Genomic DNA, 13,908 nt, shown 5'->3' on the forward strand with positions numbered 1-13,908 from the left:
CAGTAAGTGTAAAACATCAGTTAGTGAAGGTCATCATTAAGAACTTAAACTTTTTCAAAAGTGAAAAGCTTTTTAAATTATTTAGAGTACGTCAAAAGCAAAGATAGTTAGAATAATTTATTTTATTAAATAATTTTATATTCTAGGCACAGAATAATTTAGACATTTTTAACGGAAAGAAAATCCATTCTAGTTCAAGCTTTTAAAAATATCATCCATGATCAATTTGCAGATAAAGACCTGTAAATCTTTTTCTCTTTTGAATAAACCCATCAGTTTAAACAGCTTGGTAAAATTTTTAGCACATTTTTTTCCAACTCCTTTCTTATAGATATTCTAATCCCAAGCTAATAAAGTTTACTCTTCAGGAGAGATTTTCTACACTTTTAAAATATGCTAAAAATCTGTCTTTTATTATTTTTTTATTCTGACATAACCAGATATTTTTTACTTTAGGACAAAATTATTTCTTTTTTAAAAAAATAGTAAACCAAAATATATCCATTACTCTGTGGAAACATCCTCCACTATCACATACTTTTATTTTGAAATGAACACATATGTTAAAATAAATCAAATGTATTTGTGTTTTTTAACCTCTTAATTAAAGACTGCTCTACATGTATTAAATAATAACACAAATGTATTAAAATTATATGCTCAAGTATCTAAAGATTATTTCTCAGTAAAATCAAAATAATATTAAGATTTTAAACTGAGGGTCTTGACAAATCTTATGGTTTGTAGCTTTATATAAATTTATCTCTTTTCATAAAGCCTCTACCTATTATGATACAATATACTTAAATATATAATATTCAATTTTATATCTTAAGGGATTAACTAGCAAAACCAATAAAGTAAATTTAGGGAATTCAAATTAGACTTTTTATGAAAAATAAAATCTAGCATAAACTAGAATATTTTGTTAACATTGTTTTTAATATGGTGGTGAAATCAAGGGAAAAACATAAAGCAGTACTTTTTAAAATTTTTTATTGGAGTATAGTTTATTTACAATGTTGTGTTAGTTTCAGGTGTACAGCAAAGTGAATCAGTTATACGTATACCTATATCCACTCTTTTTTGTTTTTTAGATTCTTTTCCCATATAGGCCATTACAGAGTATTAAGTAGAGTTCCCTGTGCTATAGAGCGGGTTCTTATTAGTTATCTCTTTTATATGTAGTAGTGTGTGTATGTCAGCCCCAATCTCCCAAGTTACCCTCCCTCCCAACCCCCATCTCCTGGTAACCATAAGTCTGTTTTCTACATCTGTGACTCTACTCCTGTTTTGTAAATAAGTTCATTTGTACCCTTTTTTTTTAGATTCCACATATAAGCAATATCATATGATGTTTGTCTTTCTGTGTCTGATTTACTTCACTCAGTATGACAATCTCTAAGTCCATCCATGTTGCTGCAAATGGCAATGGAATATTACTCAGCCATAAAAAAGAACAAAATGTAAAGCAGTTTTGAAACCTGAAATGATTAAATCAGCTATTTGCCCAAGGAATCATTTTGATAAGAATATTATGTGAAATTTTAAAAAATATAATTTATAAATGTGTATACTTACAAGCCAAAAATTTAAATATTGTAAATCATAGATAAAAGCTCTTGGCGTTTTGCTTTCCTTCTTGTCTTGTTACCCAGAAACTAAGGCCACGTAGTTTGGGGTTTTTTTCAAGACCTAAATATATTGATGTTGTTTTTAAAAGTCAGCAAGAACTTGTTCCATTAAACCTGATTTCTGATATCTTTCCCTTTTGGTTAGATCTATCTAAATTAAACATTCCTAGAGTGATATATAGTGACAACTTTTTAAAGTAATTAGTGTTTAAAGTTTCCAATGAGATGGGGAAAAAATTAAATGAGCCAGCTACAAATATGGAAGGAGTCATTATAGATTAGGTGAAAGGGAGGGTCTGAGGGGTTTAAATACCCCTGTCAGCTAAATGTAGACACCATGGCAGGACTTCTAGTTGAAAGTGCAGTGTCTAAATCTACTAAAAAGGTTTGTTTCTGTCCTCCTATCATTAGAGATAATTTTCCTTGCTGGTTTAAGGGGTTCGTTGGAAATTAGGTGCTGAAGTCTTGCTTGAAGCCTCTTTATTTTCCCACAGAAGCTTCAAGTTCCTTTTTCTTTTTGGTAGAGTTCAGGGCAGCCTAAAGAATGTATCCATGATAAGTCTAAACTTTTTTTTTTTAAATAAATTTATTTATTTATTTATTTTTTGGGTGTGTTGGGTCTTCGTTTCTGTGCGAGGGCTTTCTCTAGTTGCGGTGAGCGGGGACCACTCTTCATCGCGGTGCGCGGGCCTCTCACTGTCGCGGCCTCTCTTGTTGCGGAGCACAGGCTCCAGACGCGCAGGCTCAGTAGTTGTGGCTCACGGGCCTAGTTGCTCCGCGGCATGTGGGATCTTCCCAGACCAGGGCTCGAACCCGTGTCCCCTGCATTGGCAGGCAGAGTCTCAACCACTGCGCCACCAGGGAAGCCCAAGTCTAAACTTTTAAATAAACTTTTTTTTTAAAATTGTAGCTATTGGCAAATCTTTTAGGGGGACCGTTTTAGAATCCTAATTGCATTTGGAAGTTTTCCTATGTCAATTAAAAAAAATAAAGACCGATGGATAGTTAAGATTTTGTTTCCTTTTCTGTTCATGTCCAAAGTTCTCCAAAGTGGCCACTGTAAGTACAAATTGTCTTTGATTAAATTATGGGAGTAGGATTGACATATACACACTACCAAATGTAAAATAGATAGCTAGTGGGAAGCAGCTGCATGGCACAGGAAGATCAGCTTGGTGCTTTGGGACCACCTAGAGAGGTGGGATAAGGAGGATGGGACAGAGACGCAAGAGGGAGGGGATATGGGGATATACGTATGCATATAGCTGATTCACTTTGTTATACAGCAGAAACTAACACAACACTGTAAAGCAATTATACTCCAATAAAGATGTTAAAATAAATAAATAAATAAATAAATAAATAAAAGACCAATGGATAGTTAAGATTTTATTTCCTTTTCTGTTCATGTCCAAAGTTCTCCAAAGTGGCCACTGTAAGTACAAACTGTCTTCGATTAAATTATGCCATTTTGAAAGGTGTACATGAGTTAAAAGTATAGTTCAAAAAATACTAAGAAATCAGACGTTTGACCCAAAGCGACCAGCGACTTAGATCGAGACCACCCCATGTGCACTGCAAGAGTCAGTAAGAATGGTGTTTCTACAATCTCAGGTTTCTGGAATGTAAACAAAGGCCAGCCATCACTAGTGGTGAGATTGACAAATCCATAGCTCTGGGCAGATGAAACTGAATAAAATAGTTCTCAGGGGCACAAAGACAAGACTGAAGAAGCCCTTATAAAGGTTTTGAAGGATGACTCAAGGCAAAGTTTGTCCAAAGGATGCCAGTGTGATGACAGCTTCTGAACTCCTCAGCCTTGGAGCCATCTCAAATATGAATGCATTGGGCCTACATCTGTCGTGGCTGCTGGGCCTAATGTGACTGACCCAATTCTAATAAATCAAAGACCTTTCTTCCTGGACGGTTAGAAAAGATCCATTCAGGAAAAAGCAGAGACCAAAGATCAAATTTCTGCTCAGGCATATTGACATTGGAAATTTGCCACATAGGTTTATACTCCAAATGTCCAATATTTGAATTGCAATGTAACAACAGATGAGAAATCCATTTGAACCGGGAGTGAATTATATCCATAAATGGGTATAAAAATCAGGGTCCCCACGTGTTGCTTTTTAGGCTACCTGAATAGCAGTTACTGTGTCCTCTTGTTTGGAATTTGTCTTTTAGTCTTGGGTGGTATACGATTCATTGTGCTTGACCGAAGTGGAGGAAAGAATTGCAGTAAATCTTAGTATCTCAACCTAAAGACTTATGGAGTAATTATGTTTTTAGAGTCTGAGTGCTATTTAAATTTACTCTTGGAAGATCTGTTTTCATGTACCTGTGATCTGTTTGCACTCCGGGTCATGTGGGCTGGCCTCTGACTCACATGCTGAGCCAGACATCTCCGGATTCCCAGGGTAAGAAGGGGAAAGTTAACTACTCTCCTAACAGCACACATATAGCAGCCACTGCCTGTGTCAGTTACATGTCATAAGTCTGAGCTGGAAGTCTTTGAGAGCAGAGTTTTTGGCATCCTTGACCGATCTGTTCCAGATGGCTCAATGGTCAACACTACCTCTACAGTGCTGCACTGAGGGTCAGGTCAGGGGATTCCAGTCTTATTTCCTCTTCACTCTCTGTGACCTTGAACTTACCAAAGGGAAAAGAAAATAATCATGCACCCTCACCAAGCCCCCACTGAGTGACTGCTGGTTTCCCAAGTTTCCCAGCCTGGATAGGCAAATTCTTCACCTATCACCTTGGCTTGTTGGGATGTTTATTTAGCAAGAATGAGACCAGCTTCCTAAACGGCTATTATTTCTCTGCACAGGAGGAAACAGAAAGTTGATTAGGAGCAGTTATTAACCTATTGTTATAGGTTGTTATAACAATAGGTTGTATATATTGTTATATACAATAGACTATTACTCAACCATAAAAAAGAATGAAATATTGCCATTTGCAGCTACATGGATGAACCTAGGGAATATTATACTTAGTCAAGTAAGTCAGACAGAGAAAGACAAATGCTGTATGATATCACTTATATGTGGAATCTAAAAAATGATACAAATGAATCTATATACAAAACAGAAACAGACTCACAGACATAGACAACAAATTTATGGTTACCAAAGGGGAAAAGGAGGGAAGGAGGGACAAATTAGGAGTATGGGATTAACAGATAACAAACTACTACACATAAAATAGATAAGCAGCAAGTATTTACTGTATAGCACAGGGAATTGTATTCAATATCTTGTAATAACCTATAATGGAATATAATCTGAAAAAATATATATATATAAATCACTTTGTTGTACACGTGAAACTAATATAATATTGTAAATAACTATGCTTCAATTAAAAAAATAACTAAGAAACCAAAAAAAAAAAAAATCCCAAAACAACAAAAAAAAAACCAAAGAGCATATCTTGCTCTGAAGCCAGTGACCTTCACTGTAATCACCACTGTGGCCCCTGTCCCATGTGCAGAAGGTATGGAGACCTAGACTGGAGGTTAACTCTGGCTTCTCTTCTCTACGTCATGAAGGAAGCAGCACAGTCTTGTCACAGTGGGTGGCTGATGGGCCCTGGAGTCAAGGAGCTTGAACTTGGAGCCATCTCCAGCCTCCTCAGATTTTGGATTTGGAGTTCCAGGGTGAGTGTTCCAGTTGTCCTTTCCCAGTGGAGTTATGCAACAGTGTCTATTTCTTGTAGCAACTATGTGTGGTAGCACACACAGAATGTTGCCAACCAGAGAAGCTCACTTGAGCTTTGGTGTCCACAGATTTTACTAGGGATCAGTCACATAGACATGGTTGACTGGCTCCATCACTGACCTTAGCCTCTAGCCCTTTCAGAGGTTGAGCTGATACTGCATGACTGTATGGTGAGCTGATACCCCACCATAAATTACATTGTTAGCATAGACTGTTGCGGCTCAAGGGACCAAATAAACAAAAACACTTATCAAGCAGGACATTCCGAGGACTTAGAGGTTGCTTCCCAAGAGCTGGGTACAAAGGCCAAACCTCTCTTAGGGCAAAGTTAATCCTTTACTACAGACTATTGATAACCAGACCTCTTTTGCACTATCCGTAAAACACTAAAATAAGACTTCAAATACAAAAATTAATTAATAATTATTTCTTCTGATAAAAGTTATGTTTTTAGCACTTACTATGATCCATATACCCTGATGGGCAATGGAGATTTAAAAAAAAAAAAAAAAACTCACTAAGCCAGTGCCTCCCTTAATGAACTAGTGGGAGAGAAAGATGTCAAGACAAATAATTACAATATAATCCACCAAAGTCTTCTAGGAGTCCAATGAAGAAAACACTTAATTTTGCTTGGAATTGTAGGGAAAAGCTACTTATTTCCCTTTGGGAGAATTTTATTTTGATGTTTTTATCTTGAAAATTCGCTCTTTCTACCTTGAAAAATGGCTTAACTCTGAATTATATTCCTAATCTGTAAGCAAGGACTGACAACTATACGCCAGTGATTGATGTGGGTAGTCCCAACTTTTCAAAGCTTCTCACTTCATTGCTTCACCTATTGAAAACTCTAATTAATTCCTGTGCTTCACTTCCCAATATTTTTATGAACTGCTTCAGCCAAGTCCTTTGCTTCTGCTCTTGGGTAGTGGCTCAGGAATAGAACAGGAAGAAACAGTATTTGTTATATGTTTAGGAGGAAGTGATCCTCACAAAATACAAATATTTGCTCCTTTTTATATATTGACTATCTGGATCAAGGATCAGCAAACTCTTTCAGTAAAGGGCCAGATAGTAAATAGTTTAGACTTAGCAAGCCAGATGGTCTCTGTTGCAGCTACTCAGCTCTGCTCTGGCAGTGTGAAAGCAGCCATCTGCAAACATAAAGGAATGGGCACGGCTATGCTCTAAGAAAACTTTATTTACAAAAATGCAGCTGGCCAGGTTTGACTATGGGCTCTAGGTGGCAGACCCCTAATCTAGGTCATTCATTATCACATGAGTATTTGTGGACTTACCTGATGTAGAAACACTGAGGGATAAAGAAGGGTTTTCTAACAAACGCAGAAACATAAGTAGGCCAGAAATTAGGGGTGTAGTTATCAGCTTTCAGTGTGTTGTGCTAAATGAGATGGGATTCAGGCTATGTGAGTGAAAAGAATGACTCAGGCAAAAGAGCCCAAATCATCTTTTTGACCCATTCTGGCAAGCTCTGCCCTTTCTGCAAACTCCATAGGAAACACATGGGAAGTCCCTGAGGCTGTGTCTAGGCCTGCAGGAAAGAATGGAGGATTTGAGAGCTAAAGCTTGTTGTGATATAAATTGTTTTTGGATCTTCTGATTATAGCAGGTCATATTTTTTTTAATTAATTAATTAATTAATTAATTTATTTATTTATTTATGGTTGTGTTGGGTCTTCGTTTCTGTGCGAGGGCTTTCTCTAGCTGTGGCAAGTGGGGGCCACTCTTCATCGCGGTGCGCGGGCCTTTCACTATCGCGGCCTTTTGTTGCGGAGCACAGGCTCCAGACGCGCAGGCTCAGTAATTGTGGCTCACGGGCCCAGTTGCTTCGTGGCATGTGGGATCTTCCCAGACCAGGGCTCAAACCCGTGTCCCCTGCATTGGCAGGCAGATTCTCAACCACTAGCAGGTCATATTTGAGGCTGAATCTATACAACATGAATGAAGTAAAGTAGAAAATGGGTCATTTATTTGGTCACCATAACGAGCCACATCAGGCGTTTCAAGCACTCTTACTTGTCTACCCAATTTCTTTTTTCCTCCCTTCATCCTTACCAATGGAGAATTGATTTTATTGGGGAAAGCAAAGTACTCAACAAAAAGGAAGTTGATTTTCCAAGCTACCCTTTCAACTAGTGGTGGCCTATGTGAGACGGTTATGGCCATTGAGATATAAGCAGAATTCTACTGGCAGAGCTTCTAGGAATGCTATGTTTTCCTTGTTAAAAAGGGGCAGACTCAGCTGGCATGCACTTCCTTCTTCCAGCTAAGGCCACAGATATTATGCCTAGAGAGGGAGCCACCATCTTGCAATCATGGAAATCAAACACCATGGAAGATGGAGCAGGAAACTAGAAGGAACCTCGATCTTTGGTGGTTTCTTTAATGCTTGTAATGCTTCCTTCTGGACTTCTAATTTATTTGAGAAACAAAACTTTATTGCTTAAGCCACTGTTGGTGGGGTTCTGTTAAATTTAGCCAAATACAACTCTAATTGGATTAATTAGCTTCCAGTTTTTCAAAGCCATGAAAATTAGTCCATTGTCAGTGTTGAAATGCTGTCAAGGACAAAGCATAAAATCTTGACCTTGCTTTGTGTAGTATAGACAGTAGAGTTAAGAGCAGGAGAGTACTGGATTGATCAACGCTCTGGTTCACATCTTGTTACCCGTCATCAGCTCATTAGCAGCAGTTTTGGGATTCCTAGTGGCTACTGAGAAAGGCATTTATGATGGTGGAGTGAGGCCCATTAAGGAGTCTGGTTGGCTAAACACAGTCCAGGCTCTACATGTCTAATACAGGCAGTTTCATAAAAACTTGGGGAAAAAGTAGAAAATCTCGGTGCTTGGGAATTAGTACATCACCCTCAAGAGTGTTCCCATATTTTTTGCTGTTATCTATGAGTTAACCATTTCATATAAAAGGAAAACATTTTTTAAAAGTTTTAATTATACATTCCTTTTTCTGTACTCAGCTTTATAAACAAATTCTATTGAAACCATGTTTATGATGAGTAATTCTTTGAAAATTTTCTCTTAAAAGCCTTTTGTCATTAATATTTTAGTTTATTAAAAATGCATTATGCATTAATCCTTTGTTAAATGTACAACAGAATTAAACAGCATATAATATTGAAGTTGAAAGTTTCTTTGGAACTGGATGATGGTTTATTAATGTAAACCTATTGGGGGGTAAGCCAATGAACATTTCATGTTCTGATGTTTGCAAAAGAGATCAAATTTACAAGGACATTATTTTTTTCCTACTGAATTCCTAAACATTACTATTAAAAGACATAGAATATGTATAATACAAACATGTGTATCCCAAGGGACAGTTCAAAAAGATTGCTAAACATGGAAAGTTTATGGAGGAATCCAAAATCAAATTAATATCCCAGAGCCTGGATACTAACTTGGATTTTGGAAATGTTTTCCCAGATTAAAAAGGAGTTTTGGTGTAGGGCCACATATGGAAAACATACATAATTTATTTAAAAGACCAAAGCAAAAGTGAATTCACAGTTTGAAATCTGGTAATTATGCTATAATTAAAGGACTAGTTTGTTTTTTGTTTTAAAATTATTGTCTTCGGAGTTTCTACCAACCCCCTTCCCGCTATTCAGGGATTCAAAAGTTTAGAAAGAATTTTCTTCATAGAACTGAAAGTTTTTATCTTTTCGCTACAGTACAATAATGAAAATCTTTCCATCTCTTCACTCATTTTGACTTTCCACTTTATAGATTATATTTAAATAAGGCTGCAAAATCAGTGACATTGAGTAAACTGGTTTGGTTGGCTACTTGAGTGAGTGAATCAATTCCATACAGAATCATTATACAAAATCATTCATTCAAAAAATATTTCCTATTTTAGGTATAGCACTGTGTACATGTGTACACTGCTATATTTAAAATAGGTAAATGGACTTCCCTGGAGGTCCAGTGGTTAAGACTCTGCACTCCCAATGCAGGGGGCACAGGTTTGATCCCTGGCCGGGGAACTAAGATCCTGCATGCTGCATGCCATGGCCAAAAAAAAAAAAAGTTAAAAAAATAGACAACCAACAAGGACCTACTATATAGCGCAGGGAACTCTGATCAATATTCTGTAATAACCTAAATGGGAAAAGAATTTGAAAAAGAATAGATACATGTATATGTATAACTGAATCACTTTGCTGAACACCTGAAACTAACACACCATTGTTAATCAGCTATACTCCAATATAAAATAAAAATTAAAAAAAATTTCCTGAAATACTTTTGTATGTTGGCTCTAATGGCTATGCATTAAGCATCCAATCCTTGAGCCCAGGAGCTTTACAGCCATAGTTGTATAAAAATTCCAAAATACTTCATCAATCACACAACACATCTTAAGAAGCACAATAGATCTTCAGCAGAGACTAAACCCTCAACTTATCTTCTCCCCACATTTTATTAAATGACAAGCAAACAAAAATGCAGTTATGTAATGTAGAAGGAGGAATAGGAAGAATTTTTCCCAATATTTTAAGATTCTGTGTAATACATTCCAATGATTAAACATATATTTTAAAATTCTTCCACAACCATAAAGAAATGGAAGTAATTATATATTCAAAGGTAAAAACTAGTTTTGAGGATAAATATCCAAGACTCAAGAAAGTTTAGGTCATATACAGTTGTGGTAGCAAATGAATTTTGGTTTCCACACTTCCACACTCCTTTCTCTCTTCTACATATATATGTCCAGTGCATATGTACTCAAATCATACAACAATTCTTTATCTGTGAGAGTAGGTATTCTGTTAAATGCCCACACAAGTAAATTTTACCTAGAAGGAGTAGTTCATATATTCTTTCTTTTGACATAAATCCTGGAAGAGTTTCTTTTCAGAGAACCAAACCAAGAATATAAAATATATTATTCTGTGGTAACTATTCCTGAAATCAATTTGATCTAATGCACTATAGACTAATGTCCCCTCTCATTGTTCAAACTTGAGTACAAAAGCATGCTACATGAGTAAAAAGTCTGATGATTGAGCATAGGAGAATATAGTTGAGAGATGAAATAAAATATAACATATAAATAATGTTAGTCTGCCACATATTTAATGGTATGCATAATCATCTTTGTACTGCATACAGTACAGTGCATAATGCATAAGCAGTTCTTGTAAGGGACAGTAATTAGTATTTTAAAAAACCAAACCTAGCATTTTGGGGGTCAACTGAGAACAGGGAGGAAGACAAAGAACTAAGAGGTGGACGTTGGAGGATGTCCTGAGATTCCTATGAGGACCTCAAGACTCAACCCCCACGTGGAGTCCACATTCTCCCTTCTCTTGGCTGAGAGCTTCCAGGGAGATGGTATTTCCATCGTTGCTAGTTGGAAGATTCCACCAAGCTGATTATATTGGACTGGGGGAGGCAACCCCATTCTCTCTCTCTTAAACAGAGAGAGCCTGAGAACTGCTCAAGGACAGCGCAGTTATCCTGTACGACCCCTAACAGCTTGGTTCACAGTGGGCACTTGAAACATTTTTGCTAAAGGTTTGAATGAATGCAGAGTTGCCTCTTTTCACAGAGAAGCTGATTACCCTGAGCAGCCCAGTTTCAAGTTCCAGACAGGAACCTAAGGAGAAACGTGCACTGGAGCGATGAACCATCCCTCCGTAGCCCCAAGACAGAGACCTGAGTTCTTAAACTCCTGCTTCTTCATCCCCATTCACAATACCCACGTGGAGATTGAAAAGGTTGTCTGCCAAATTGCTTTATCCTATAGTGCCAAAAAGTCCTCTCGTTAAGGGACCAAACCACCTGTCTTTATATCTGAACAAGGGAAGTAGATTGCTGGTTGGGGGTCTTAGGACTTGAGATAAGGGCCCGGAGTTAGGCTGGGGTTGTATTAAGGATCAGGCAAGGGCTCTGTCTGCCAAAAAACACCAAGGTAAGAGGAGACCAGGAGGGAGATGAGGGGCAGAGCAAGTGAAGAAGGGAACAAAGGGAAGAGGAAGGGAAATTTAAGAAATCAAGAAGAAACAAGAAAAAAAAGTACAAAGAGAGACAAAGTAAGTAATGAAGGAATGGATGTAGGGGCAGCATGGAAACAAAGGAGATGAGAACAAGGAGAGCGAAGAAAATAGGAGATACTGAAACAGGCCAGTCCTGGATTATGAGTAGCAAGAGAAGGTGTCCTCAGAGTCTACACTGTATGTATCTGCTTGAATGAAATTGTTACTGCATTTGACCTTACCCCTTTCATATGACTACTATTTGCTCCCATTATATTACTTTAATAATATAAAAACTCAGAACTTAAATAATTTTTAAAGCTGATTTTAAACTTTCCTACATTTTCTGAATGCTGCTGCTTTCTTATCAGTTGCAGATTGGATTTTAAAAGCTATGTAAACCAGCCTTTTAGGTCCTGCCAAAGTTTAAAAAACAAAACAAAACAAACAAACAAACAAAAAACTGAACTAAAATACCCAGCTCAAATATTTCACACGTTATACTGGTGGATTTCATTACATTTCTAGTCTCAGAAATATAAATGTTTAATAAGCTCATGTTGATAGAATGACATAATCTTTGCCATTTATCAAGCTTTGTTTAAAAGCAACACAGGTGATATTATACTATAGTGTTTATATCATAAACGGGGCATCAGCAAAGTAATTCCAAATTGAAATTAAGAATAAGAACCCTTTCAGATTGAAATTAGAAAGGATCAAATTGTAAAAGATGAGCTGAGTCATTGATAACGCAGTCCCAAAGCAAGTCAGTAAATATGTGATTAAAAGAGCAAGCAAAACATAATCAAATTGACCTCAAGAAGGCAGAACTAAAGTGTGATTATAATCAAGAAAGCTTGAAGCAAAATAATTGCATTGTATTCCATCTGAGTACGAGTAAGTTAATCTGGCATATTAATGCACTGAACCCTGCAAATCTCTGAGTCCTAATAAAGATGAAGTTCCTGCAAAGCCCTCCTAGGAGGTTCCTCTCAGTTCTCTCAGGCATATTCAGAAATAATTTTTGTTTGAAGATATGTTCACAGATACCCTTCTGTTTGGTATTTTAAAGCATCTCAGACTGGAGATCAGGACCTAGGTTTTAGGCATGTGTCAAAAGATGGGCTCTCTATGCATTCTGGACTTTATTTTTCCATCTGTGGAACGGGCAGGTAGAGCTAAAAATCACAAAGACACCTTCCAGAGGTGTTGACTCTCCTTCCTTCCTTTTGCTTTTCTGGACTCTTGGAGCTGTCTTCCTTTCCTTACTGCCAACTTTTCTTTTATTCTATTCTGTCTGTTATGAATGCATCTCATTGATTCATAACAAAAGTGGCTGTTGGATATTAGATGAGTACTTGCAATGTGCCAGGGAGCACTTTGTCTGCTCTATTTCATTTAATCTTCCCAGTAACCAATTACATTGTTTCATACCAATAGGTATTCATCAAAATCATTTCCTATATTGTATCACAACAATATTCCATATTCTTAAATGCCCAAATGTTGGCTAGTTAATCAGTTTCCAGTATTATAATATTAGAAGGATAAATATTGACACATATATGTGTTTGTGTGTGTGTGTATATATATATAAACAATGCTATAATAAATGTATATATACATGTGTGTATACATGTATATATGTATATGTGTATATATATATATATATATATACATATATATATATATATACACACACACACAGTTCATTCATTCAACAAATATTTGATAAGTGCCTGCTATGTGCCAGTCATTCAAGTTATGGTGATGATCAAAAAATTCCTATCTCTTGGCTTCGAGGACCTTACAGTGCCTTGGAAAATGTAAGTAAACAGACAATTACATGACAGAGTGAGTAAATAAATGGAGTATAAAAGAGGGGTGATTAGGAAGTGCTTCCTGGAGTGGAGCCCTGAAAGATGAGAGACTACTGATAGAGATATGTGACAAAAGGTTCCTGGAGAGGAGAAATGAAGGGTTTTACAGAAACTGAAAGATCTATAGTAGAGCCAATATGTTTTACAAAGTGCTGGTTGCAACCCATTAGTTATAAAACCAATTCCTTTAGTCATGACCAATATTTCATGTAAAATGAGATAGAATAAAAGAGAATGGAAAATACCAGAGTATATCACTGTAGGAAGGTTAAATCTTGTTTTAAAAACTTTTGTTTCATTATGTGTAGGAACCAAGGCAAAAATATTTGAGAAACACTGAGCTAGATAGAATGTCAAGAATGTGTAGGGGAGACAGCTTAAGGAGTGTCAAAGATGTGATCTGAAATGAATCTTACTATATCCTGAAGACAATGGAAGCCATTAAAGAGTAATTCAGGGAATCTTGTGATCACATTTGTGTTTTGGAAAGATCCCTCTAGAGAAAAGATGAAAGAGGAGCCAGGAGACTGCTCAGGTGGCTATTGCAGTAATGCACAAGAGATCAAGATGGGCTGGCCTGGGAGAGCAGCAATGGGGGTGGAGAGAGAGCTCACTTAAGGTTGACCCTCAATATATAAAGA

This window comes from Eschrichtius robustus, chromosome 5, assembly GCF_028021215.1.
Source record: "Eschrichtius robustus isolate mEscRob2 chromosome 5, mEscRob2.pri, whole genome shotgun sequence".
Lineage (NCBI taxonomy): Eukaryota > Metazoa > Chordata > Mammalia > Artiodactyla > Eschrichtiidae > Eschrichtius > Eschrichtius robustus.